Source organism: Salvelinus alpinus, chromosome 16 (genome assembly GCF_045679555.1).
Source record: "Salvelinus alpinus chromosome 16, SLU_Salpinus.1, whole genome shotgun sequence".
In the NCBI taxonomy this organism is placed as follows: Eukaryota; Metazoa; Chordata; class Actinopteri; order Salmoniformes; family Salmonidae; genus Salvelinus; species Salvelinus alpinus.
Window position 1 is genome coordinate 21034075 of NC_092101.1, and position 5202 is coordinate 21039276.

The following is a 5202-nucleotide window of genomic DNA, read 5'->3' on the forward strand; positions in this document are numbered from 1 at the left end:
AGACCCCTCTGTCAACCCACCGTTTCATCTGAGATCTGTAATAATCCTGGCCTTTATTGGGCAATGGAAGAATTCCAATCAACCAAACTCCTCTAATGCCAAAACATATATTGATATCCAATGCTGTAGTGACCTACCAGACTACTCTTACAGAGCTGCTCACCTCTATGTACTATAGTGGTCCTAGACCAGAATGGTAGGTAATGACAGCACGTCTTGTGTGACCTTGTGTGTCCTTGCTAAGTCCCTGAGCTGCTGAGGCTGAGGCCTTATTCTCCCCTGCCCTGTCTCTGAGTCAGACTGGCTTAGTTTAGCGCCACATGATAATGGAGGATCGGGATGAGGGGATAAAGCAGATATACACATAGACAGACACAGGTTTAGTCCTTCCTTTATTGGAACGAGGGTCATCCTCTTTGGCCACCTCAGGAAAACAGATGTATTTACGTCTACAGCGTTACAGCAGCACATATAGCTCTACACTCGCAAAAGGGATGTGTTCTGGTTCAGGTTCTGCTCAATCCCATGGTGTTATGTCAGCTGACATCTTATAGTAAAGATTCAACTGTTATTTCTCTGGGGTCAAAAGGAAATGGAAAATCTCAGAGCACTGGCACAAATGAATGTTTCTGCACTGTTGGATTGTTCAAACTGTCTACACTTGTTTTCCTATACAGTACAGACATTATAATACAGTAGAATTGTTTGTACATACAGTATCTTAGTTTATGCATCTGATGCTTAAATTACATTGTTAAAAAATGGATTGGGTTGCAGTTTCATTTCATTTGTATAAAAACAGGATTAGATGATTGGTAGTAACAAAGATGGGATGTAGCTGAGCCAACCTGGCAGGAACTGAGGACAGAGGAGAGAGCAGAATAGAGTGGACAGTGAATTGTTATCAGGGGACCTTATGCAAAATGTTCTTCTGACCCCAACTGACTGAAAAAGCTGTGGGTCTGTTTTCTTCAGAAGAAGGTTGTCTTTGCTTGTATATGCTAGGAGATTTGACCATTGTAAGGATCCCCTTCCCCTCGTCTACTATTCTGATGGTCATCCACCTTTTCGCCTCGACGGCAGTTTTTCCTCCTTCTCCACTCCCTTGCGGTCACACGCACCTTCCTCAGACCCAGTCTGTGTGCACATAATGACAGTTTGTGTTTGGCATGTACACATTTCTCATATGGAAATAAGAACAAACTCAGTCACTACTACACCTTTACATGTATGTGTTTTTGACTGAAAAGCAGCCTTAACTAGCCCTCTTAATCCACAGATCCAGCTGACATGCCTGTTCCATGGCTTCAGATTGAGGCTACAAAGTGTGAAGGTGAACTGAAAGCCGAGTATCAATGGTGAGTCACAGTGAAAGGACTCTGGATGGATTAATCAGATTACAAAGATGTCTGCCTGCCTGCCTGTTTCTCTCATGTGATCATCCCACTTTACCTGCCAAGTCATGGTACAAGTCATTGATCAGGTGTCCTAGGATGGCATAGCAGGACACTACTACCACTATGACATAGAGCATATGAGAGGGCATGTGAAAGGCATCCCGGGAAGAGGCGACGTAGGCAAACAAAGTAGAGATCATCTTTCTCCACGGCCTGTAGGAGCTGCCCGGGGTTATAGGTCCTGGGGCGGATCCACACCTCTCCCCATCTGGCAATAGGCTGGGTCTGGGCCCCAGGACGCTCCGTGGTACAAAGTATTCTGGTCTGTGAGGAATCCATCCGCAAATTGAATTAGTTGAAAGGGGACGTTGATTAGGGGTATATGAGAATGAATTGACCATGTTGGTGAAAAACACCATGGAACGATATCTCGTGGAAAGATTATTTTACAAAGAAAAGAACAATGAACTGAATGGAGACTTGGTCTGTGCGGCCCATGTCCAGTATATTCTTCATACTGAGCCTTATGGCTGGTAAGACGAGAGAATAAGAGAATAAGGGAGGTAGCAGTATCTTTTTTTCAGGGCAGAAACTCTCAAAATGAAAGATCAAATAAGGGGAACATACAGTACATCTGTTGTGACGAAGGATATCTTCATTCCCATAATGAACTTCCCTGAAGTCCACTGACAAAGACGTCTGATTTTCAGAGAATATGTTGCTATTTGTAATGTTGAGTAGTTGGTAGGTAAATATTTGTTCTGACTTCAGTTATGGACAAAGAGGCTTAAAGTGCTATTAATCAGCTCCCCTCTTCCCACCCATCCCACCATTCAGTTATGCATTCCTCATTTGCCCGGAAATATCATCCTGTGACACTGCCCTGTCTTTCCGGAGAGCAACTTCCCTCCAAATCATGTCCCTTAATGAGGTGGGGGAGATGGAATTAAATAAGACACAGGAACGAGAGAGTGACTGTAAGATGAAATGTGGAGGTGTCTGAAGTAAGTACATGTAAAAACACTGTTGAAGTTTCCTCATGCAACCTAAGTGCAGAAAGAGTTCTCTCAGACTGAGGAGACTGATGTCACGTAAAATACTGAGTACTGCCTCGCAACAGAGCTGAGGCGGTCGAGACTGAATACTGCCTCCCAACAGCTGAGGCTGTCGAGACGGAATACTGCCTCCCAACAGAGCTGAGGCTGTCGAGACTGAATACCGCCTCGCAACAGAGCTGAGGCAGTCGAGACTGAATACCGCCTCGCAACAGAGCTGAGGCTGTCGAGACTGAATACCGCCTCGCAACAGAGCTGAGGGTGTCGAGACTGAATACCGCCTCGCAACAGAGCTGAGGCTGCCGAGACTGAATAACGCCTCGCAACAGAGCTGAGGCTGTCGAGACTGAATACCGCCTCCCAACAGAGCTGAGGCAGTCGAGACTGAATACCGCCTCCCAACAGAGCTGAGGCAGTCGAGACTGAATACCGCCTCCCAACAGAGCTGAGGCAGTCGGGACTGAATACCGCCTCCCAACAGAGCTGAGGTAGTCGGGACTGAATACCGCCTCCCAACAGAGCTGAGGCAGTCGAGACTGAATACCGCCTCCCAACAGAATACTGAATACTGCCTCCCAACAGTTCAGGCTAGTTTAGCATTAGCTGTAACATCACTGACTAGAATACTACACAAGTACTACATGAGCCACTCTCCCTCATCAAAAGCAGATTACTGACAGCAAAAGCATTAGCAAAACCTAGAAATGAACCTAAAGCCTTCTCTCTAGTCAGTAAAGGCATTACTCACTCCGACTAGGACAACCTCCTCAGGGTTGGGTGCATCTTGATCTTCTTGCAGAAAACTTGAGACAACAAGCTGTCTCTGTCTGCTGTGTGAGGCTAGCCTGGCAGAGAGGACTGGAGTCCCTCTTGTCAGCAACAGGGTCAGTAGCTCTACTCCACCTGAGCTTTGAGTGAAACTGGACTGAAGAGTCGAGTCACTCCTCTGTGTCTAACTCTAAATAAGTCTGTGTCCCTCATAACCTTTGACACCTAGACCTAATTAATCCTCAAGGGTGTTTCCTGTCAGACTAGAATGATGGCTGTGAATGAGTATGACCATGAGTAGTCAATGGCATCCTTTCTCTGACAGATTTCATATAAACCTGGTTTCCACCAAATCATGTTTGATGGAAAGTCTTTTAGATGTGTCAAAATAGATATGTATCAATTTAGTAGGACATTCTCCATAAATAGGCCAATTACTGATTATCATATAATTGGCAGAGTAGAAGGATACAATTGGAATTAATTGAAAACATATTGGATGATGTGTAATGAGCACAGACAGTTACTTTCCACATTATTCTGCATCATACATAGCCTGTTGATTATATGTTGAGTGAACAAATGTAGCACCAGTAAACAAATTACACATTTTGACACTGTAGAACGTGGAAAACAGAGATGCAAAATACCTTGTTGGGTTCAGCTGCAGACAAAGATTCCTTTGGCTGTTTCGCTACAGTCCATACACTTCCCTGTATTGTTTCCCTGATCTAAGGCTGTATTTGGTTAATTTTCCTCTCCTTATCTGAGCAGTAGTAACTAATCATCTGGTATCCATAAGATGACACACCAAGTGAAAAAAAGAGATTTCTGCTTTTTTCACTCTGCATTGTGTGTATGATTAAATCTCTACCCAATCCGGAGATAAGCTTCAACACCAAAATGCCAGAGGCAAGACAAGGTCACAGCCTTAACTGTGAGTCAGAAAACTCCTCATATAATGTTAAAAATACAGTTAATTATATCCAGAAATATATTTGTTTATCAGTTTCAAAGAAATGCATTACCTATGTGTAAAACTGTGCTCCAATGGCAGGAGCTGTGGAGGACTGAGCATTTCCCCCAGACAAAACAGGAAACACAGAAGCTATCTACTCTGAGCAGTACAACTCTGTAAGGTCAGTTATACTCTTTCTTTCTATGGAAGGCCTCTGTGAGGACAAAGAACCAGTAGATGACGGTGATGGAGGTGTTGACAACAACGATGCCGATCATATGATGGGGTGCATCATGGTGACTGAGGTGTTGGTAGGTTGAGGGAAGTCTGGGCACTGTTTCCACAGCTCTGTGTTTAGCTACGTTTAGTGCACTGGAATGGGTCATTCATCCCCATTTTACTATAGCTGTGGCCCTCCCTCTCAGCATGCTGGTAATTCTCTATCCCTCCACAGAGCTGACAGCTGCCTTTCTTTCCACTCTCTGCAGAGCTCACAACTGAAGATGCACACATACTGTACATCACACGAACAAAAGCTTTCCCCTGATCCGGGTTATGAAAAGAGTATGTTTGTACTGTTAAGTGTAAATGCTACATTTTCATCCCATTTGTAATCTTTGTGAAAGCACATAGGATAGCAATGTGTTTCAGTGGGAATGAGAAAGCTGAAGGGAAATAACTTGTAGAGTATTTCCAAATTCATATGACCCTATTATTATTGTCTCTGATGGCGGAGTATGAGTGGCTGTGTGGATTAGCCATCATGATGCAACACCTCCGACTGGGCTAGAACACAGGCAAGCTACTGCCATGATAGTGCTAAACGACACCATTGTGGTATTGTCTCAATGTTATTACCTAAGCCTTTATTTTAATTTGAGATTAAAAATAAATGCGAATGACAGAGCAGAAAAGTGGCTTAACAATCTTGATTGACAAATCAGGTTCTGATTTCAGATGCTTATCAGATCATTCTGAATTAAAGATAAATGTGAATGGTTCACTGAGCTTAAGGGGAAAAGTA